At 41.4% G+C, this 25080-nt stretch overlaps 1 pseudogene; it reads right to left on the bottom strand.

The window, feature by feature from the left end:
• Nucleotides 1-9801: 9801 nt before the first annotated feature.
• The window catches only part of LOC115321644, an 18480-nt pseudogene continuing 3201 nt past the window's right edge, over nucleotides 9802-25080 (bottom strand).

Consider the following 25080-nt stretch of genomic DNA (forward strand, 5'->3'; position numbering starts at 1 on the left):
GTACTGTTGAAAGATACGATCAAGACTCTTAAAATTATGAACAATCTCTGTAGCCTTTGCATTTAAGAAAACACGCTTGTTTTAAAAAAATAGTTTTTATGCCGAAATATGATTGCCTTAGTCATACGTGTAATGATTTTTAGCGCATTATCTGAAGTCCACTTTTGCAATGATATTAGGGTCACGTTTGCGAAGTTGGTAAGGTCGTCGCCAGTATCGTCAGAAAAGAAGAGGCTTGGGTCATCCGCGTATATTACGAATTAGGTTAGTGGATTTATGTTTACAATATCATTAATCTACATAATAAACAGCAAGGGCCCTAAAATGCTTCCTTATGCTATACCGGAGATAACTGCCTTTGTTGTAGATGCAAAACCATTAAGATTAGCAAATTGTTTATGATGGTCTAAATGGGATCTAAGCAACAGAGCTGCCTGACTTCGAATTCCTTAAATATTGAACTTTTCTAGTAGCAAATTGTGAGTTAAATAATCAAACACCTTCTTAAAATCACCAAAAAATGACAAGGGCCGAAATATTTTTCTGAATACTCTATAGAAATATATTTTTTTTTGTTTCAAGCAATGCAAGTTTTGTAGATTGATATTTCCGGAAGCCGAATCAAGCATTAACACTAATTTATGCTTATTCACAAACTGGGATAACGAATATGTATACTTTATTCTAAGCCCTTTGAGAATACCGGAAGGATAGAGACAGGCATGCAGCTGCTTGACATCATCCTCACTGTCATCAGCTTATTTTGTGGGTTCATGAACAGCGAGATTGCCTTAATTATGATGCACAGAAAAGATAACAGATCTGAGATGTGGATGCCCGCTCAATAATGTCGTTATACAGTATCCTATGTGGGTCATGAAAACTGGCTAAGATGGTAGTAGCCAAAAAGCTATAACACAAATAAGCAATGTAATTCAAAATAACTAACAAATAGCTCACTCCAATATCTTTTTACATACACAATAAATTGTTAAATATTAGCGAGAAATCACCTAAAAATGAAAGACGTTTACAATTATTTGGAATCCCGAGTTAGAGCGCAGCTCTTGAGAAGGAAGAGGGAAGCGTAAGAAGGGAAGGGTATTCCCCCCTCTCTCTCCGTACCCATCCCTTCTCCTCTCCTGCTCCCTCCCATTACGGGAGAAATTTTCGCTCAATTTCTCGCTAAATTTAGAGGGAAATTTAGCAAACCTTTTTCTGCTAAATTTAGCGGGGAAACTTCATTTGTGTTGAGGTCATGTGACGTCGATTTCCCCGCCAAATGTTTCCGCTAAATATAGCGGGGAAACTTCATTTGTGTTGAGGTCATGTGACGTCGATTTCCCCGCCAAATGTTTCCGCTAAATATAGCAGGAAAGTTTTCTCGCTAAATTTAGCGGGGAAAAAATTTCCGTTAAGCTTAGCGGAGAAATTTTTCCGCTAAAGTTAGCGAAAAAATTTCCCGCTAAATTTAGCGGAAAATTTTCCCCGCTAAACGTAGCGGAAATTTTTTCCCCGCTAACTCTAGCGGGGGAACGTCAAAAAATGCAACGCGCGTCGCTCAACCCGGAAACAGGCGCCTGAGAGCTGCGCTCTCAAAGTTTAATGTCAGAAGAGAAGGTGTACTTACCGGTTGTGCTGAATCTGTTATTGAAATGATGTATGCGTTTCGTGTAATTGGTTAGGTTAATTATACCAACTGAGAAAGTGGAAGAAACCCTTAATATTACTCGCGACACATAAATACATAAAGCTGACATGAGGTTCGAACAATCAATTTAACTAAGCAAGCGCTTCTGTACAAAAAAGATTTTGAGCCCGCTCAAGCCTTAACGAGTTTTCTGTAAGGCAACCACATCGTTGTAAATGTCTTGCGTAATCATAAACAGTACGGCCAATGTAGTGGTCATACAAAATTCGAAAAAAAGAAAGAAAAACGTCTCTGCACATTTTCGGTTTTAGCTTGGTTAGTTCAACCAATACAGTTCTAAACATCTGAACTAAACTTAAGTTTTGTTCGTATCAAAGAACAATATAACTTGAATATACACTCTGGTGATGAGAATTCACACGCAATCCTGGAAATGACACCTAGCGTCCGGATACCAGCATTCATAATGTAAGAAACATGTTCATTGAAGGACAAAGTTGATTCGATATATACTCCTAGATCTTTTGTTCACTGCACGCTACGCAGGGGTAAGTTATCAATCTACTAAGGAAAACTTGCAGTTTGAAACTTTTTGAAAAGTACGAAACAACTGTTTTATTAGGATTTAGTTTTAACACATTGCGCTAGCACCAATTATGCACTGAATTAACATCATTCATCGGCAGTAGACAGTCATCGCTAGATGAAACCTGGTGAAACAATTTTATATCATCCTTCACATTGCAAAATGTTTGAATGGCGGGCACAAGAACTGAGATCATATATAAAAATGTTAAATAGAATTGGTCCAAGTATCGACTCTTGCGGCACACCGGGTATGACACGTAAGGTATAAAAATATGTCCCTATATCCGGACAAATGCGTTTCTTTCTGTCAGATAATTCGAAAGGAATATGCAAAGCTGGTTGTCAATTCTATACGACCTTAATGTATGTCAAATAATTGAATGATTAACTAGGTAAAAAACCTTCGATAGATCAGAGTATACTATGTGCAGGGGTTTTTCCGGGAATTGACATTAGGGGGGGAGGGCATTGAGAATAGAGTAGTCGTTGCGAATAAAAGGGGTGACTGGGAAATCACTGACTATGTCTACCTGCCCAAGGGAATTGTCAATCGACGACAGAAAATATAAAAACAAGACACCAAATTGATCTCTACAGACCTTTCAGAGAAAAATCAATGTTGTAAATTCTAAATTTACGTAAAAAAATTGTGACAAATGATCAAATAAGATGATTTCATATACTTTTGCAAACGCACAAAACAGAGATATCGTCCTGTAATATTTTACAACATCGGTCCTGCCACCTTTGTGAATGGGCACAATGGCCAAGTTTGTTCAAAACTCTACAGGTTTTCCCGCTCATTTTAATCCAAGCGACGACCAATTTAATCCCGGGGTCACTCAATTTAATCCAAGCGCCATACAATTTAATCCAAGCGCCACACAATTTAATCCCGGGGTCAGTCAATTTAATCCACAATATATATATGCACTTATTGTGTTCAGTGGTCCTGTTTTGCTTACACATTTGGTAACTTAGAATAATTGTTTATACAATTTGAATTTTTGGGGGGCAATTGAGAATTTGATCACTAATGTGATTACTTTTCACTAGTCCCACTATTGACGAGGCTTAATTGATATGTTGGTTACTCTTTTTAGAGCGCAGCTCTTAGGCACCCGTTTCCGGCTTAAGCGGCGTCGGCGTCGCCGACGCCGTCTGCGTAACCACGCGATGCATGATGGGCAAATTCCCCCGCTAAATTTAGCGGAAAATTTCCCCGCTAAATCTAGCGGAAACTTTTCCCTGCTAAATCTAGCGGAACATTTTCCCCGCTAAATTTAGCGGAAAATTTTTCCCGCTAAATCTAGTGGAAAATTCTTCCCGCTATATTTAGCGGGAAATTTTCCCCGCTAAATCTAGCGGAAAATTTTCCCAGCTAGATTTATTGGAAAATTTGCCCCGCAAAGTCGAGCGGAAAAGCTTCCCCGCTAAATCTAGCGGAAAAATTTTCCCGCTAAATCTAGCGGAAAATTTTGACTACTAAATCTAGCGGAACATTTTCCCCGCTAAATTTAGCGGAACATTTCCCCGCTCTATCTAGCGGAACATATTCCCCGCTATATTTAGTGGAATATTTCCCCCGCTAAATCAAGCGGAAAATTTTCCCAGCTAGATTTATCGGAAAATTTGCACCGCAAAGTCTAGCGGAAAAGCTTCCCCGCTAAATCTAGCGGAACATTTTTAGGCTAAATCTAGCGGAATGTTTTTCTGCTAAATCTAGCAGAACATTGTCCCGCTAAACTTAGCAGACAATTTTCTCCGCTAAATCTAGCGGAAAAATTTTTCCCGCTATATTTAGCGGAAAATTTCCCCTTCTAAATCTAGCGGAAAATTTTCCCAGCTAGAGTTATTGGAAAATTTGCCCCGCAAAGTCGAGCGGAAAAGCTTCCCCGCTAAATCTAGCGGAAAAACTTTCCCGCTAATTCTAGTGGAAAATTTTTACTGCTAAATCTAGCGGAACATTTTCCCCGCAAAACCTAGCGGAAAATTTTCCCAGCTAGATTTATCAAAAAATTTGCGCCGCAAAGTCTAGCGGAAAAGCTTCCCCGCTATATCTAGCGGAAAATTTTTAAGCTAAATCTTGCGGAATGTTTTTCCTGCTAAATCTAGCAGAACATTGTCCCGCTAAATTTAGGGGTCAATTTTCTTCGCTAAATCTAGCGGAAAAATTTTCCCGCTCTATTTAGCGGAAAATTTTCCCCGCTAAATCTAGCGGAAAATCTTCCCAGCTAGGTTTAGCGGAAAATGTGCCCCGTTAAGCCTAGAGGAAATTTTTCCCCGCTATACCTAGCGTAAAATTTGCTCCGCTAAATTTAGCGGAAAAATGTCCCCGCTAAATTTAGCGGAAAATTTTTCCTGCTAAATTTAGCGGGAAATTTTCCTCGCTGTTTAGCGGAAAAATTTCCCCGCTAAAATTTGCGGAAAACTTTCCCCGCTAAATCTAGCGGAAAAGTTTCCCCGCTAACTTTAGCAGAAAATGTTCCCCGCTGAATCTAGCGGAAAAATTTTCCCCGCTGAATTAAGCGAAAAATTTTCCCCGCTAAATCTAGTGGGGACATTTTCCTCTAGATTTAGCGGAGAAATCTTTACGCTAGATTTAGCGGGAAAAAATTTTCCGCCAAATTTAGTGGGAAAAATTTTACACTAGATTTAGCGGGAAAACGTTTACACTAGATTTAGCGGGGAAAATTTTCCGCTAAATCTAGCTGGTAAACTGCTCCGCTAGATTTAGCGGGGAAAAATTTCCGCTAGATTTAGCGGGAAAACTTTTCCACTAGATTAAGCGGGGAGACTTTTCCGCTAGACTTGGCGGGGCAAATTTTCCGCTAAATGTTGCTGGGAAATTTTTCCGCTAGATTTAGGGGGGAAAAGTTTCCGCCAGATTTAGCGGGAAAAATTTTCCATTAGATTTAGCGGGAAAAATTTTCCATTAGATTTAGCGGGGAGGCTTTTCCGCTGGACTTTGAAGCGGCAAATTTTTTGCTAAATCTAGCTGGGAAAATGTCCCCCTAGATTTAGCGGGGAAAACTTTCCGCTAGATTTAGCGGGAAAATTTTCCCGCTAATTGTAGTGGAAACATTTTACACTAGATTTAGCTGGGCAAATTTTCAGCTAGGCTTAGCGGGGAAAATTGTCCGCTAAATCTAGCTGGAAAATTTTTCCGCTAGATTTAGCGGGGACAATTTTCCGCTAGGTTTAGCGGGAAAATGTTTCTACTAGATTTAGCGAGAAAACTTTTCCGCTAGACTGCTGGGCAAATTTCTTGCTAAATCTAGCTGGGAAAATTTTCCGCTAGATTTAGCGGGGAAAACTTCCCGCTAGATTTAGCGGGAAAAAATTTTCCGCTAAATTTAGTGGGAAAAGTTTTACACTAGATTTAGCTGGGAAAATTTTCCGCAAGACTTAGCGAAGAAACTTTTCCGCTAAATCTAGCTGGTAAATTGTTCCACTAGATGTAGTGGGGAAAATTTTCCGCTAGATTTAGGGGGAAAAATTTTCCACTCGATTTAGCGGGGAAACGTTTCCGCTAGCCTTTGCGGGGCAAATTTTTCGCTACATCTAGCTGGGAAAATTTTCCGCTAGATTTAGCGGGGAAAACATTCCGCTAGGTCTAGCGGGAAAAAGTTTCCGCTAAATTTGGCGGGAAAAATTTTACACTAGATTTAGCGGGGAAACTTTTCTGCTAGACTTAGCGGGGAAAATATTCCACTAGAATCTGCGGGGCAAATTTTTCGTTAAATCTAGCTGGGAAAATTTTTCGATAGATTTAGAAGGAAAAGTTTTCCGCTAGATTTAGCGGGGAAATTTTTCCGCTAAATTTAGCGGGGGAATTTACCCATCATTCACCGTGTGGTTACGCCGACGGCGGCGGCGACGCCGACGCCGCTTAAGCCGGAAACGGGTGCCTAAGAGCTGCGCTCTAAAAAGAGTAACGAACATATCAGTTAAGCCTCGTCAATAGTGGGACTAGTAACTCAAAGTAATCACATTAGTGATCAAATTCTCAATTGCACCCCAAAAATTCTAATTGTATAAACAATTGTTGTGTTACCAAATGTGTAAGCGAAACACGACCACTGAACACCCCCAATGAGTGCATATATATACGAGGGGGGACCCAAAAGAAACCGAACTAAATTTTTTTGCACTTATTTATTCCCATTTCAAGTACAAACGTTCAATCTCCTGCAAAGTACTGTCCACTTGCACTAATACACTTGTCTAATCTTTTAATCCATGTGTCGAAACATTGTTTAAATTCATCTTTTGTGATGCTTGACAGCGCCTCCGTCGTTTTTTTCTTCACCTCAGCAACGTCAGCAAAACGCTTTCCTTTCATTTCTCTTTTCATTCTAGGAAACAAAAAAGAGTCGCACGGGGCAAGGTCGGGTGAGTATGGGGGGTGAGGAACAGGGGTCATACCATTTTTGGTCAAGAATTGTCGTACAGACAAGGCAGTGTGAGCCGGGGCATTGTCATGATGGAAAAACCAGTCACCCGACTTTCAGAAATCGGGCCGCTTCCGCCGCACACTGTTGCGCAATCTTTTCAAAACCTCCAAGTAGAAAGCCTGGTTAACTGTCTGACCCTGCGGAACAAACTCTGAATGGACGACTCCTTTCACATTGAAAAAACTAATCAGCATTGTTTTGATGTTTGATTTCACCTGACGAGCTCTCTTGGGGCGAGGCGAACCTGAAGTCTTCCACTGGCTTGATTTTTGCTTTGATTCAGTATCGTAACCACAGCACCAAGTTTCGTCACCTGTAATAACTTTTAAAAAAAGTTTGGGTCACTTCGGGACTCTTCTTTCAAAGCACAGCATGCTTCCACGAGACATTGCTTTTGTTCAGCAGTCAGCAGTCGCGGCACGAATTTGGCAGCCACCCTTTTCATTCCCAAATCTTCTGTCAGAATTCGCTGCAATGAACTCCAACTCACTCCCGACAGCTCCATAATTTCGTCAATGGTCCGTCGTCGATCTTCGTTGATGATTGCACGAATTTTTCCAACGTTTTCATGTGTTCGTGCCGTGGAAGGGCGACCGGAACGAGGTTTTTCATCAATTGACATGTCGCCATTCTTGAAACGGGAAAACCACTCAAACACTTGAGTTCTCCCCAGGGAATCGTCCTTGTACGCCGTTTATAACAGTTCAATAGTTTCTGTTCCACTTTTTCCGAGCAAAAAACAAAATTTAACCGCCGCACGCTGTTCACAGAAATCAGACATTGCAAAAACGACGCCCGCACGAAACACTTGTCACTATAAACCCAGCCGCAACTAGTCCTAGCCTTCTTCGAGGACGGAATTAGGCCTAATGACTCAGCATCGTTCGCTTTATCAACTCCTAGCGGCAAAACGCGGTACTGCAAAAGCTCTGCTTAAAAAAGAATTAGCTCGGTTTCTTTTGGGTCCCCCCTCGTACATATATATATATTGTGGATTAAATTGACTGACCCCGGGATTAAATTGTGTGGCGCTTGGATTAAATTGTATGGCGCTTGGATTAAATTGAGTGACCCCGGGATTAAATTGGTCGTCGCTTGGATTAAAATGAGCGGGAAAACCTGTAGAAACGTAGAGCTTGAGAGGGATAAGTTGAAAATGTGCGTACATATCGACACGAAAACGGAGAAGCAGGATTTTACCATAAAGCTTGAGAGGCCGTCAAACGCCATCGATAGCTTGCGCTTTAGTTTTGTGATTGCAAGTTTCGTTTCGGTGTTTTGAAAAGACGCTATCGAGAGGTTATCATTGGAATAGTAACTATCACCCAGAGCGCATGACGCAGCTTGATTTAAGAAGTAAACTGATTCTGATAGTCAGCGAAAGCGTTTGACACACATGCAGGTTCACTCAGAACTTTACCCGATGTGTCATGTAGCTATATCGTAGAGGAAGACGTAGTCATGCGATCATTGACATACTGCCAGAAAAATTTAGGGTCACGTTTCAAGCTACGTTTAACTGATTCGCCATCAGACTTTGTATACCGCTTGATCAACAATTTCGCTGATGCGCGTGATTTTGAAAATGTATTGTACCAAAATTGTGCTTGTGTTCCCTATGACACTGCAGTTGTTTTTTTCTAAGCGCACAACTAAGTTTGCGTGAAAAGCAATGAGGATAGGGGATGAGTAACTACACTTTTTTGAAACAAAAAGTTCAAGCACGCTTTTAATACAGTTTGTAATTCAGCGGCGCACTTTACACCTGTTTTTCATACATATGTGAGGAATCAGTAGCGAGTGAAAAGTTAATGAGGCTATGATAGTCACCCTTACTGATGGCGAAGGTGTCGTAGCTTGAAATATCTGTATTCTTACAAGACACCTTGAAATAAATTAAAAAAAAGAACGTGAAACCCTTCAGGTGAAACGAGAGCGTTAAAAAACTGGATGAGGCTGTCAACGTTAAAATTTACTAACGCAAAATCTAGCACGTTTAACGCATTGTTTTTGAAACTATTTAATTGCTTCAATCCTAAAAAAGTGAATAGAATCGAGTAGATTATTTGCCTTTAGTTTGACACAACCAGATGGTGATGAGGGGTGTTCTAAATCCCAGTTTATTTCGGGAACATTACAATTTTAAAGAATAAGAATACGGAAGTTATCCACATCGAGTTTATCAGAAACCAGGTTCATTTGTTCAGAAAAGCTTGTGGCGTCAAGGCTTGGCGGGACATAAAAGATGCTAATGAGCAAGCTGGAGTTATCACAAGATATTTCCAATCAAACAAACTCACTGTTAAATTCAATAACAAATCGACGGACAGCCTGCAGATGTTGTTTAGCAGCAATAAGCACACCACCTCCGCAGTTCATGGTCATGCTTTTATATTGTCTGTGTCTACGAAATATACTTTGTGCGAGAGGAAAATAATCATATGATGGGAAAAGAGCACTTCAACCATGTTTCGCTGAATGCTATTATGTCATAATCAAAGAGGCTAACATTGTTGAAACAATTCTTGGTCTTTGTACGTAGTCCACGAACTTCTTGAGAAAAAAGCAGTACAGTTCATAAAAAAGTCTAGGTCGGTGGTACACCAACCTAGACTTTTTAATCAACCCTTGAACCCCCCAAAACTGCCTGCAAAACAAACCCCTGGGCCAGACGTCATCACCATTATTTCTTTTTCTAAATCCTCCTCTTTTACAGAAATGTGAAACGAGGAGTAACTTTCGTGCTTTACTGTCAATTTAGTACACCGAAACGCTTTGTCTTCTAAAATGGTAGCAAGCACTGCCTCAACATCACCACACGTTGTGACCGGGTGAAGGCGTGAGGCGAACAGTGATTTGTACCTCTGCGGTGTAGGAACTGAAGCCAGCTTATTGCTTGTAGAGAATCCGGAAGAAGGATTGACTCTTCGCTTCCGTTGAAAAACCCTGACGCCGTCTGTATTCGTTTCTTCATTATTCTTGGTCGTTTGGGGCGATAATTTACAGATAACTGAAGCTAGTTTTTGTCGATTGAGAAGGGGGCACGGGGTCGAAGTTTTGACCATCAGTGTTTCTTGCTGTTTTACGAGGAACGGCGCGGCTAGTTTACTGTTTTCCGGCCACAGTAGCGAAAGTTGCAGGTCTGTGGTGTTGCTGGGAATACCGTATCGGTAATGGCACCGGCTCTACATTTTGGGTTGTCAGGGGACTCAGCATTTTGGTGTTACGGGTGGCATCTGCAAGGACGCGTTATCTGTCCTGACAAACAAAACATCTTTCATAAGAGCGTCACGCCTTTCGCACAAAGTCGAAAGAAAGTTGTTGACACAGCCACACAACTCACAGCTTTTGGCTACCAGTGCAGGTTGGTTTCCATTGCTGTGCAGAGCGGGAAGTTCTTTGGTGTAATCTTCAGCAAGAACTGCGACATGTTGAGCGCCCTTGCGCCTCGTGCAATTTTGACACTTGCACGTACTTGAGCCGTCATTCATGAAAATCTCGAAGTTGTCTCCCACGAAGACGATGCACTTGCAGTGTATCCATGCACCATAGGGACCAGAGCAACGTAAATATTGCTGTCGTCCGAAGAAATTTTCGGAGCAGCTGCCGCACACCTCTTTGCTGCCTCTCATAGCTGCCGTCAATTTAGTCGGCGTTACGTCATTTGTATGTATTATGTTCTTTTTTATTGCATTTTTATCTCCCTTATGTCATTATTATCTCCCTTTTTGTATAGCACTCACATTAGCTCTTTGCGTGGATGGAATAACCTATCACCTATACCAGAAATGCCTGGAATGTGCAGTCAACTAATAATAATGACTGCAACAGATAAGTGCGTCACTAAGTAAAGGTGTGGCTACATATACAAAGCCAGTAATATTCAGATGTCGATGAAGACCTGCAGAGTAATGCGCTGGTGAATTCGACCAGAAAAGTCCCAAATGTGGAGCGAGATCATAACTAGTGACAACAACAAATAAATGTATGACTAGGCTAGCAGTCCGCAACCTTTTGCTGCCGCGGGCCTAATTGTCACAAAGTGAATATGGAGTATGCCGGATGAAAATCCGGAAAGAGGGAGGGGGGGGGGGGGGGGGGCGACCAGTTTACAATAATAAAAATATTAAAAATAATACATTTTTATTGCATGTAAAGTACATATAAAAAAACAGACCTGCCAAAGCCGCGTTGGGCTTGTCTTGCAGCCTCTGGCAGTCATCAAACGAAACACACACACACAAATAAAGTACATAAGTTAAAAATGAAACAATATCAAAACCAAAGTGACCACCCGTCCCGCGACTCGCGGGACTGTCCCGCATTGAGGGCTCTTGTCCCGTGTCCCGTAAGAAATACCAAAATGTTCAGAATATCCAGCATTTCACATTGTCGTAACGTTCAGTAAGCAAATTATGGCGCTTCCGACGAACAACGGGGCATGGGGAAGCGCCGAGGTCACTGGTAAGCGTGTGAATCTCGATGGTATGACATTTTTTCTCCAAGCACTGTGGGAAGCGATCGTTGTTCTTGCAGGAGCCAGACGCGCATGGCCATTCTGCCTCTCCACTTGATGGCAAAATATTGCGAGCGAAAATTGCCCGGAAAAAGTTGAAAAATAAACTATTGGAATTATTATCACATCATACTGTGTCATGCGTAAAAGTTGTAAAAAGCTTCTATTTTTTTGTGCATGAAGAGCTTGCCACCCCGAATGGCCGAAAAAGGAACAAAAACATGAGGTTCTGATTTCGTGTAGGGGCATGCTCGACAGGAAACAACAAGCCGAAAGAAATACGGTTTCTTAGTCCTTTACGGTGCATTGGGGACTGCTGCAGTCGATTTTTATGTTTTTAACTTAGACACCTTCAATAAAATATAAATTATTACAATTGCCGCAACATAATTTTACAGTTGTATAATATGCTTTCGGACAGCACACGATTTCGGGGTGTGTGTGTTGATGAATTTTCTTTAATACCTTCTTCTTCAGTCGTGAAAATAACGTCATCCTCTTCTGACCCCCCCCCCCCCCCTCGCATTTGGATAGTAGGAAGGTGGTCACTCTAACCGAAGCCAAAATCAACCGGGGGGGGGGGGGGGGGGGGGGGAAGCGTTATACCTTAATGTTTCTCAGCGAATTCTTTCAGTTTATAACTTGTTGTGGCATTAATAACACACGACGGGAGTTTATTAAAGCATGCTGGGACATAGTACAATCGGGTTCTTTTACCATATCTTGTAGAACACCGAGGTGTCCAATATCGCTATTCGGTCTGAGATTACGGGCAGGCACGTACGGAGTCTCAAAAATGCTAGCCCAAAAATGTTTATGCACGACAGTATCAATCGATAATGAGTTGAAATCAGGCATAGATAAAGTCGCGAACACATCTATGTTTTTATCAACGCCTAAGTCATAGGAAATTTAATTTAACGTAGAAAGTAGAATTGTGTTAATTCTGGTTTGCCAACGTTGGGCACAATGACCGTATACAGATATGCCATAACAGAGTACACTGTAGCCTAGAGCACGTATAACAACTTTTCGGACTGATAACAGCATATACTATCGAAGTTTGTACAGCAAACAAGACATTGAACGAATCGTCTTACAAATATAAGCAAGACGGGAAGGAAAGATCACCGTCGAAAAAAATACCCGGGTACTTTACAGTTGATGTATACTTTACCGGTTCACAAGCACATGATAAACAATTAGACGCATGTAGCAGTAAATGATAAATGGGCCTAACTTTTTTCAGGGGGTTATGAAAACAAATGAGCTGCGTTTTCAAAACATAAACAATAATTGAATTAGCTGCAAACCAGTCCATAATTTTAATCGCAGAAGCTTGCAGGGAAGAGATAGCATCTAAATAATTGGTAGCTCTGGATAAAATAACCGTATCGTCAGCGTATTGAAACAAAGAAACTGGCACAGCGTTGTGAAGGTCATTAACATAAATATTGAACAATAATGGGTTCAGAACGGATTCCTGCGGGACACCAGCTTTGATTGTCAAAATGTGCTCTGAAAATGCCCAATTGAAACACACTGTCGTAGATCGCTTAGGAAGTTTTCAAGGAGTACTGAAAAGGAGCCACTAAATCTAATTTGGAAAGTTTCATTAGCAAAAGTCGATGGCATACGCTGTCAAATAATTTGCTGATATCCAAAAACAGTGCGCAGGCAATCTGATTCCGTTCAAAAGTGGAATTCAGTATATCAGAAAAATCCTCTAGAATCGTTTGTGCCCCTCGACCTTGAATGAACCCATACTGTTGAAGTTAAAGAATACTGTGTTCGGTCTACAAAACTTGCCATAGTAATGTACAAATGCTTCTCTAACACCTTACTAATACAATGCAAAATGAAATAGGTCGGTAATTTTCTGTTTTTTCGGGCACCACTCTTAAAGCGGAGTAACTACCGCAACTTTCATTTGTATCGGAATGAGTCCACTTAAGATACAATCATTCCAAAGCGAAAGAAGGACATGCCTAGAAAGGGAGGACGGACAACGAAGACTTCCAACTAGCAACAACATTTATTGACCCGAAGTTTGCATATATATGTGAAGGAGGGGAGGGTAAAAGACTCTACACTGGAAAGTGGGACGATTCCGTCCCACTTTCCACGAAAGGACGATTCCGTGGGGTTGACATCTAATCGCTTGGAGCCGCGGAAACGAGGGACGTCAGCTGTGGCCCAGGAAGTTTATCTCCCTCCTGGATAAGCCTATGGACGGGGACCCGAAGTTGTTTTGACTGTGGTGCATGGCGAAGGCCTCCATGATCTCTCGTCCATATCTTGAAACGTGTCCTCCAATCCTGGTGGTCGAGGGAAGGTCGGCCGAACAGGGTTCGCTGCATTCAGAGGTGTGTTTGGCAATCGGGTGGTAACTAATCTCCGAAGTGTCGGAAGCGGCTTTCTTGATCTCGTTTGCATGTTCCCTCACCCGATCGTTTAGGCATCGGCCCGTCTGTCCGATGTATTTTGCACCGCAGGACATGGGACTCGAATACACGCACTCTTTGCAGCAGGCTACATAATTGGTCTGGTGCTTTTTCTGGCACGGGGGCGCTGGGCCGGGGTTGTTGACCTTTCTACAAATAGAAGCTAATTTGAACTTGCAGGAAAATACAACGTTGGTGTTGAAGCCGAGCGCAATATATTTCAGGCGATGTGAGGTGTTGTGTATGTAGAGGATGCATGCGAAGCGTGACTTAGGAGGGAGGGGTTTGGACTTCAGCCCCGCGGCAGGTCTTTTGATTGTTGTTTCAATCAGGTCTCTCGGGTGTCCTGCCTTTATGAGGCGACTAATCTGCTTGGATAGGCTGGGGGCGGAAAGGTGCTGACAGGATTTAACCTTTGCCGAAGCAATTAGACTTCGAACGATCCCATTTTTTACATTCTTTGAGTGTGAGCTGTTGAAAGAAAGAACGGGCTTAGAGGACCTCTGCTGGTGAGCCCAGCAGATACCTTTGCTAGTTGGGACCAACCTGAGATCCAGGAACTGTAAGCCCTCAGGGGAGGGGGCCTCTTTGGTGAACGTAAGCCCATGTGAGTTCTTCTGGAACGCGCTCTCTATGGCTGCAGAGTCGGAGATGGTGGAGTGTAGGATGAGATAATCGTCAACATAACGAAAAACCTTCGCACCGGGAAAATCTCGTTGAAGGTCCGACTGAACTTTGGCGTCAACATAAAACAGGTAAATTTCGCTGAGGACGGGGAGCCAAGCAGGACTCGATACAAACGCCGGCTTTTTGTAAGTACACTTTACCCTCATATTCAACAAGCGTTGATTGGAGATACAGTTGCGTCAATTCGAGAAATGAGGACAGCGAGACGCCACATGAAGTTTGAAAGACTATGACACATTCTCGTGGATGGCGTCAGAAATGAAGCCCAGGAGGGTTAAAGTAGAAGTTTGGGCTAGTTGGTATTTCATGATTAAAGATTAAAACAGCGCAAGGACACGGACAGGAACAAGAAGGTAGACAAACAAGAAGGTAGACAAACAGCGCCTTGTTTGTCTACCTTCTTGTTCTTGTCCGTGTCCTTGTGCTGTTTTAAACCCAGGAGGGTCTTCACGTTTCGGCTATAGTAGAGATCTACAACATCGAGCGAGAACGCTTTTACAGCTTCAATGCCGGCGTGTAACTCGTCCAGCACGGGAAGGAGATCTTCCGAATTTCTTAGTCTGAAAGGTTGGGGGAGCTCTAACGTGCCGAGATGTTTCTGCAGAAACTTCGCCAAAGGCCTCTGCCAACACCCCGTCTCGGATACAATGCTGCGGGACGGCACGCCTGGTTTGTGCGTTTTAGCGGAAAAGAAAATAGACAGGTATTGCTTCGCTGGGGCAAGAACGGCACTTTTTAAAGAAGGGAGGTTAGATGAGTCGCAGACTGCCTTCACCCTGGACCTAAGGGATCCGGATGGCCCCGTTTGGAAGCCGATAAAGTTCTTCTTTAGGGCCTCGTCGGATTTGTCTTGCATTTGTTGTTTGTTCAGGATGACGAACTGACCCGTTTTGTCAGCCTGAACTAAACTCAGCTCACCGGCCTGAAGTTCTTTGATGACTGGCCTAGAGGCGTTTGTGGCTCTCCTGCTCCCCCCGTGGAAGCACACAGCCCTTGTTCCAGCACCGACGAAGTCTTGACGGCTATCCTCCGGGATCTTGGCGGCGATCTCGTACACCGACGCCAGTTCGTCGACTCTTGAGCTGTTCCCCTTTCTATGTATCTTCCTCATGTCTAATTACCGTTACCAGCACGCTCGTTTTGTACTTAATTACTTTACTTAATATGCCTAAGTTCGTCAAAGTGTCTGCGTAACTCATTAATTGAGATTCCATCAATGCCCGGAGCCTTGTCAGGCTTAAGGCTAAAAATAATTGACATAAGGTCTTTTTCGGACAATAAGAGCAAGAAAGCTGAGTCCAACACTTCATTTTGTAAAGATCAGAAGTCTGGGTGTAGCTTGGCGATGCCCGACACCAGAAAAAAAAAAAAGTTCCTAAAATCATTGGCAACACTTTGCTCGTCAAAAGAAAAATGAAAGCAAATTATCACTAGCCGATTACTTTTTAGTATTGCTCAGGTCGCTGATCAAAGACCACGTTTTTTTTTAAATATCGAAACGAGAGTTGTTAAATTTATTTGGAAAATGAACTCGTTTGGCGAGACGTATCATGGCATTCACCATGTTTCAAATCTGTTTGAAAGTCGACCGCAGCACATTGCAACTGGGGGAGCGCTTTGATTGCATCCAAAGCAGGTTTTCTTCCGTGATTGCTGCTAGTATTGCAGAAGTCATCCATTTCTGGTTGATATTAGGTTGCTTAATCTTCACAGTACGAGTAGCTGCGTGGCGAAAGAGAATAAGTTGTACTACTAAGTGCCCGTAACTGTCGGCAGGTGACACTGTTAGTAGAAACGTGTGCCAATCATGCTTATCACCAGCTTATCAAAGTATCTGCGGTTGAAGATTGAAACTTCCTTCTTAGGGCTGGTAGTAGTCGAAGAATGAGATAACGAGGTTACAGAACAACACACAAAATTATGATCTGCTGATTTAACTTCCGAGTTGTGGGTCCGAAGATTTATGTGGTCAACACTAGACATGACAAATATAGACCAACTCAACTCTCTGACGTCACGCCGCTGCGGTGGCGCTGCTGTCGGCACTGGGTATGCGCAGCTGATTCACCTAGGCCGAATCTGGTTTCTGCGCGCGCGCAGTGCCCTCACCCGGTGGGCAAACGCGGGCTTGTTTGTAAACAATCTGTTGGTCGATAACACGAAATGCAAAGTGAACTGTTATTCTCCGTGCTGCAGCCTATTTTTGGCATGACATTCGAAGCTCCATCATTCTCGCAGAGCAACGCAGTATTGATTCCAAAGTCTAATGACCGAGACAAACTGAAAACCACTGAGTGTTACTGTCAAATTTGTCTTACTAATGTGGACCATAAAATTTCTGCTAAACATCTGACCACTGGCTTGGTTAGAATCCCAATACCGAGCCCCCAAGTGCGACAAAAACGGGTGAAATTGACAATGGTATGAACCGCGAATGCGAGCAAAAAGTATTTGAAATATGAGGACCTTAATTGTCGATTTCTAATTTAGTACCGTGGCGCGTATGAAATTTTTTAACAGCATAAGAATTCCAAATATAATTAATCTGATCCCCTGTTAGGCCGCATCAGAGCGAATATGTCCAATTACACCAGAGTTGCAACTAACGTTATTTCTTGCGCCATTAGTTCTAGGCTGTGTACGTGTGTGCGTCTGGGGGGAGGGGGGGCGGGGAGGAAAAGGAGGGGATACGAGAAGGGGGGAGAATTTGTCTGGCGGCGTTCCCGGGGCAACATAATATTCCCTCTTGGGCCTCTGGTTGCCGACCCCTGGTGTAGGGGATGATGTGGCTGCACATATAAGGGCATTGATTAGCAAGTGTTCTTGAAGGTCAACAGTTTAAAGACAATAAAAGTTTAAAAATAATAAACTATGAAGCTTTTTTTTAAAATATTAACGTACAATTTTACCACACTTAGAGGAATCAGGTGCGATTCTTTATTAACAACACAACTATAATATTGAACCAGCATATATCTTTTATATATTCGTAAAGTGCATTTAAAAATGCCCATTTTTATACATTTTGCGCCATTTTATATCAAGTATTTTTTGGTAATGTAAATGCGTCTCCAAAAACTTGCTCACCTGACGAATTTCGTAGTTTTTTTGTTGCATAAAATGTTTCTGTATTTTTTTAATATTATTTGTGCATGTTGTAAGCATTTTATAAAATAAGTAAGAAAACGTATTACTACGAACACACTTCGGTGTGGAATTGGCGGCAGTGCAAACTATCATTGTGAAACATTGTCAATGTACACGCATCGAGCTTCAAAATGTCATATCTTCGGAAGAAAATTAGCTACCGTGTTCATAAATAGTTGAATGCTCCTCCCAAGTACATGGCTTTCACATATAATTTTCCCTAAATATAGAAAAAAATGAACCCGGACCTTTATCGTACAATCTGACGTGGAAGCACCCTACACTGGAGAAAAAAAAAGTTTCTTGCAGTGTGCATACGATGCGAGAAGTGATTCTTAAAAATGTGGTCGCGTCGGGAGAAGAAACCATGATTTTGGCGTTTGAAACGCGTGCGTAATGATTACAAAACATATAGCTAGTTTAAAATGCCCTTATATATATATATATATATATATATATATATATATATATATATATATATATATATATATATACTCAAAGAAATATTTGCCCTTAAAGCAGTTGGTCGAGGAGGTTGCCAAAAAAGTGAGTTTGATGAAACGTTTCGGGCCTGGTAGGCTCTTCGTCAGTCAAAGTAAGAACACTTCGTTCTCCTTTTCTTTCAATCAAAGAAAAACGGCCGGAAAAAAGAAGAAGTTAATTCGAAAAATGCTTACTGTTTAGCGGGTATCTACTCAACTAAATTCTCGCTTAAAAGTTTAATATATCACGATACCAATGCAGCAAATACTATGGAAATAATTAAATATAATATTATTACAGCCATTCTTATCATAAAACCAGTTTTTGGGACATGTGGTTGGACATAAGCCAACTAAAACTGGTGTCATGTGAAGCCAATGATAGGCCCAAAGTTAAGCGTTTGCTCGTGTCTCATTAAACGATGAAGCGAGAAAAAAAAACAGTGCGGCACCAATTAGAAGATCTCAATTAGATGTCCATAAAAAAAGACGGCAATGATCCTTTCGAACTGTTAAGGCCCTTCGGTTCTAAAGTATTAAATTTATAAATAAATTCAGATTCTTTATTTTTTTCGATCTCTGGTGGTCCGAAAGCCCCCCTGGAGTATAATAAAAGTAAAATCAGAAAGTCCGTTATGTCCTGCGGAGTTTAAGTGACGAGAAACTGGTCCGGCAACGTGTTTACGTATATGACTTTTATGTAGATTCATGCGTTTTCTTATGCTTGTTTTAGTTTCTCCTATGTATTGAATTTGGCATTTTTTACATTGAATCAAATAAATAACATTTTCCGAATTACAGTCAAAGGTACCATTTATTTTCCAGTTAAAGTTATTTGCTGTGCTACGAATAGAGTTAGCTATAATTATGTCCCCACATAAACTACATTGGTTATGATTGCACTTGATGCAACCAATAGGAACCAGGCTACGTCCGATGGAGTTTCGGGACTGTTTAAAGAAATCTAATAAATTACGTGGTCTCTTAAACGCTATACCAGGGGGTCGAGGGATAACTGCCTTTAAGGCTGTGTCCATGTGTAAAATATTCATGTGTCGTCTAAGAATATTGTTTATGTTTGGAAGTTTTGACTGGTAAGGTAAGATTAGTCGTAATTCATGGTTATTTCTTTTTGGCCGCTCTACTAAACACGTGTTCCGAGAGATCGCTCGACTTTTTGATATAGAATTATTTATTAGCGGTAAGGGGTATCCACGGTTGATGAAATCCTCTCCTAGTGCTCTAGCTTTTATATCAAAATCCTTATCTTCTGAACATAAGCGTCTTAAGCGTAGCATTTGACTGTATGGTATACCTTTTTTGTTTTGTTTTGGATGACAGCTTTTATAATGTAGAAATTGACGTCTATCTGTAGGTTTTCGATATAAAGTTGTTTTCAAACCATTTTCAGTAAGTCTTACCTTAATATCTAGAAACTGTATTTCGGTATCAGAGTATTTATACGTAAATTTAATATGTGGATTAAAATTGTTTGCAAAATTAATAAATTCAAAGAGCTTATCTTTCCCATCATTCCAAATTATAAATATGTCGTCTAGGAAACGTTTATAAAGAAGGGGTTTATGCGGGAAGGAGTTAAGTAGCCGCTCTTCTAAAGACATCATATATATATTTGCATAGGAGGGAGAGAAGCGAGATCCCATTGCTGCGCCATGTATTTGTAAAAAGTGCTCATTCATAAATGTAAAGTTATTAAGCTCTAAAGCTAAGTGCATAAAAATATCTAAGACGCTTTTACTAACAGTGAGGTCGTTCTCATTAACAATATTAAGAACTGCTTGAATACCTTCATCATGCGGTATATTAGTGTAAAGAGACACTACGTCCATTGTGACAAGCAACGTACTATTAGCCCTAAAATCTATTTGGATATCATTAATCAAATTGAGAAAATGAGTAGAGTCTTTTACGTAGGACGGGGCAGCGGCTGCAGTACTTTTAATTTGTTCGTCAATAAAGGCGGACATATTCTCTGTATTAGTACCTATTCCCGAAATAATTGGTCTACTTGGGTGATTTTGCTTATGTACTTTCATTAGCATATAGAACTGTCCTGGTCTCGGGTTTTCCTGAATGAGATACGTAGAAATGTTTTTCTCTATTTTCTTATTATCTACTAGGTATTTTAATTGGTTTTTTATTGTCTCTCGAAACTTAAGTGTTGGATCATAATCTAGTTTTTTTTATAGAACTTAGTGTCGTTCAGTTGTTTAATTGCTTCCGATACATAGTCGGCTGTGTTAACTATGCATATACCTCCCCATTTGCCAGCCTGGGCTATTATGATATCTCTGTTATCCGTGAGGTTTTTTAAGCGTTGTCTATCCTTATAAGTTAAATTATTATTAAGTGGTCTGTCTTTTTTATACGCTGATAAAACATCTTTCTGGACCGCCGCTATGTATTTTATGACATTAACATTTTGTTTATTCAACGGCGGAATCCAATATGATTTGTGTTTATATAAAGGCGCTTGATAAGGAGCACCTTTGAAAAAAACTTTACAGTGCAGTTGCCGTGCAAATTCATTTAAACCTTTGTGCACGTCGAAATCATCACTATTGTTGCGAGGAGTGGGGCAAAACTTTAATCCATTCTTGAGAACTATCTCTTCATATTTAGAAATTACATGGGAAGAATAATTGAATATTTCGGACTTTCCTCCACCCAAATCTGTAGAATGTTCTGAGTTACATGTATTAGTATGCTCTGTTCTATTAATTAGGCGTGAAAAGAAGTTTTTCCATTTTTCTATTAGGGGCGAGAAAAAATCCAAGAGTACATTATCTCTAAGTGCCTTACGTCGTTTAGTATTAATTACTTCTCGCTCTTTTTTATGAATGTAATGCTGCAATTTGTTTAATATTATTGAAGGTAAACCAGGGGAAGTTTTTAAAATAATATCGATCTGAGACTCTAAAGCACGAATATTTTCCATTGACTGCTGTATGGTAATGTCCAGTAAAGGCATCTAAAATTAAAAATAGCGCTATCCCATGTTTGTACATTTACATGGGATAACTGTATGGTTGGAGCTGTATATGTGTTATAAATACCTAACGAAATCTTTTTTTTGTGTGCGGCAGTTTTGCAAAAAAAGTTTATGGGATTCAAATCGAATTAATTTATCGAAACCAACGCGAAGATTAAAAAAGGGTTGGAGAAAAGCCTGTGGGAGTCAATTTGAATCCGACGAACGTCGGCGTTTACTTTGTGGAGCGCGTCGAAAACGACCCGCTAAGGGATTTCTATTACGTGCGGAGCAGGGTATCGAACCGGAACCGAACCGAACCGAAAACCGGAACTGAACCGTTATTTTTACCCGAACCGGAACTGAACCGAACCGAAATCTTCGCCGCCATCTTGGAACTGAACCGGAACCGAACCGAAAAAAATATATAACGGTAACCGCTTCAAAACGGTTGAAGGTATTTTTTTTCTTTTTTGTTAGTATCACAAAATGAATATATGGGAATAAAAAATTGGCAGCAGTATTTCCATCTATTGATCAAATTGTCATATACAGAATTGCAATAAATGATAAATTGTGGATTTTCGTTGCGCTTTTGTATTGGAACTATGATTAACTATGTGTTACGTTGCCACGTGACGTCATGGTATAGGTACATGCTGTCAAGTAATGTCACGTGACCCCGTGACGTCACGTGACTCACTGCGTCAACTTGATTTAATCTTAGGAAGTCACTAGATGTATTAAACTTGTTTACAGCGTGACGTAACATGACATCACGATTTCGCACCGAGAGTCACGTGACACCGTGACGTAAGCGATTTTCAAAACCCCGAGTCGAGTGCTCGGGTTCATGACAATCAGCACCGCCAAACATTCTGGTAACTGCTGGCGTTCAATTAAATATGTTAATAGCTCAACTTTAACATTTTCTGAAGCTCGAGCCCAAGCTTTTGCTTTTCAAACCCTAACGCTTGACTATGATGAACACTGAAGGGTCTATAATTAGCGTCAGATCACGTGGCCGCTTTTTCAAATTGCGAGTTGAAGAGCGGATCGACAGCTGTCTCTTTTCTTTATTTTTTCTGTATCTGCTATTGTACTGAGGGGAAAACTAATGGATATTTTCACAAGTCATCAATGTCAGGGGTTCCTTCTTAACAGTATTTACTGAAAGTACAAAAAAAGTTGCACGACCAATTTTACATTATTGAGGCACCCAAACATTTTTACGTTGTTGCTGAACTGCATCCGAAAGATGTCCCCGAGAATAGAACTATTAAAATGACTAAATGCGACTTATTAATATGACGTTACATATAGAACTACATGTGTGTACGAAAAAGATACTTAAAAGACAAAAAAAAAAGATTTTAGTGGCTTAGAGGTACAGCCGAACGTTGGCAACCGCTCTAAGTCACACACGAGAGTCGTTCTCAAGTTATTGCCCAAGTTTCGACCACCTCTTTATTTTGCATAAAGGAACCATAAAAATATTTTTATATATTCGCTAAATACTACTTAGAATCCCTCCCTAACGTGAATAACTGAATAAACTTGGCTTTGCTCTTTTTTCTAGGCAATTGCAGTCGCCGAAAAATTAGAGAAATATGAGCATCATTCATCTCCTTAGCTCGGAGCCAGAAGCGGCCACGTTGCCTGGTGCCTATCCTATGCCGCCAACTAGAGCCACATAATGAGCTGCGCTTAGAGTATCGGCACTCCGCTCCCCGACATTGTTGTGGGCGCCGCCATTTCGGTGCTTGTTCAGAGCAGACGCAACTGCCGATCGTTATGATTCAAAGGTGTGACTTCCTCAGCATTAGGTTCGGTGTTAGGAAGCTCGCGTAATATTGCTTTTCTTTGTCGCAAACTGTTTAAACATTTTGGGAGAACGGAAAAGCGTTCCCTGTGATTTCAGACAAAGCTTCAGATAACTGGCAACCATGATTTGAAGCACGTGATTTCAGTCAAAGCTTCAGATAACTGGCAACCATGATTTTAAGCCACATTATGGCCAAGTATCGTTATTCTGAAGCGTAGCTTATTTAGTGGCACTACCGCCAACGTTATCATAACCCCCGCACCGGGATTGGAAAGGCAGAAAATACGTGCTGAGCTCCAAGCATTGTTAGAGTTCGACTATTTTCATCACCGCAGTGGTTGGACACGAGCCACAACCCAAGTGTACGCCGAGGCAGTAATTGTTAGAAGCCCATGTACAGCGTTCCCACAGTTCTCGTGTCCAATCCATGAGCCGCGATGGACTGTCGTCAGGCGGGAGGTTTTGATCTCACAACTAGGATATCAACCTTTGCGAAAGCGAGACTAAAAAAATAGTCTTATTTTAGCCTCGCAATTTCACCACGACCAAGAAGCTTCTGGGTCAGTAGCGCCCTGTGCGAGGATTCGCGACTCCAGCAAAACGAACGGCACCTAGCGGGAAAACACTGAACTGGCCGGAACAGAACCCTTCGCGACTTCTGCTCGTCTCTTCTGGCTTCCATGTTTCCATGTTGTCGGTGGTTTGCGCGACAGAACAGTTCTAACGGTGACTGTGTCGTAACCGTAGTATCGCCTTGTGACCCAGGTTGCTCTGCACGCGACCTACGGAACCGCGTGCGCCAGACATTCTGCGTTTCTCAACGTTCATCAGCACCGTGGAAGAACAGTGGGCAGTCCTTTCCTCGTTTCCTCGAAAAAAAGTCAAGCTTCTGGAAGTTCGCTTACCCCAACACATCACCGCAGGTTCAAAACGTGGAAAATAAAACGCTGGGGAACCAATTTTGAGTCCAATGCTTAATTGCTGGTGCCCCAGCGTTGTGCCTTGAGCTAGCACATGACACGACACGACCTGGATTCGACCGCCATATTTGCCCGATAGTGGCGTCCCCCATAGGTCGCTGGAGTCGCGAATACATGGACCAGACTAGGGCCAGTACGCCTCTGAAAAGTCATGAGCAGTCCAACACGATATTGTTTTATGACCCCTTTAAACTTCACGGGGTACAAAATAAAAGCAATGGAGGGTTGCTGTTAACAAGTTACAAATAAAATTGTCAAATTAGCACACCGAGGGGGCCATTCCTCAGGAATACAAAAAATTCTCTGGAGGAGCAACAAAAAAAAAAGAAGAATAAGTGTGTGCGTGTGTGTTTGTGGGGGGGGGGGGGGGGGGGCTTCAAAAACACACTCTGTTGTAAAGGCTCCTCTTCCCCGCATCTTCGACGCAGACGAGAAAGCGTTGCCCCGTAAACTACCTTGTTTGCAAAAACACTCTTTCCAAAAAGCACGAGTTTGTCAAGCCGTTCCCCACGACAATGCACTAGGTATAATAATACGTGCCTTTCAAATACTTAACTTTCACTGAGCTTAAACATCCTGCAGCGCGGATTTTCCACCATTGAATTTGATTTTCTCAGCAAGAAGAAATCACAATTACCATCACCATATAGTGTGATGACGTCACGTGCGTACCATGTTAAACAGTTCAGCTTTCTGGTGAAATGCGATGTTCGCAACACGAGCAATAGATATCCTAATTGTAAAGTTGTGCAGGATTTATATTAGTGTCGCGATGATATACGGCAGCCTAGATAAATGTTACAGCGCATGATTATTGAAGCATGGTGTTGTAAAATGAGGGCCCGAAGCAAGTGCAGGTAAAACCGAATATAACATTAGCCTCCCGAGACAGTATTTCGCGAAGTTTCGAGCTCATGAAAGCTGATGAAATGTAATTTATACTAAGATTGTAAGAATCTTTGCCTGTCCTTCGCGCTATTTATGTAAAATTAAGAAATTTCATTGCATGCACCTATGCATCTCTTTTTGCAGTAAGGGCGTTCTGTAAGAGATTATTTAGAAAAATCCCGTTAATTATCTCTTTCTTTTTTGCACATTGCGTGTGTTTAGCTTTCCGATCTATCATTGTGAGCACAGAGTCATTTTTGGCGTACCTCAGCAACCCGATGTTTTCACACTGCCAATTCAGCAAAAAAAAAAAAAAAAAACACGTTTAGGCAGACTCAACAGCTCGCGTAGTTAAGAGTATCGCCCTTCCGTGTCCGGTCTCAAGTGGTTATGTGACATTCATAAAGTAAAATTTATTGATCA

Source organism: Ixodes scapularis, unplaced genomic scaffold (assembly GCF_016920785.2).
Source record: "Ixodes scapularis isolate PalLabHiFi unplaced genomic scaffold, ASM1692078v2 PGA_scaffold10__122_contigs__length_95168666, whole genome shotgun sequence".
In the NCBI taxonomy this organism is placed as follows: Eukaryota; Metazoa; Arthropoda; class Arachnida; order Ixodida; family Ixodidae; genus Ixodes; species Ixodes scapularis.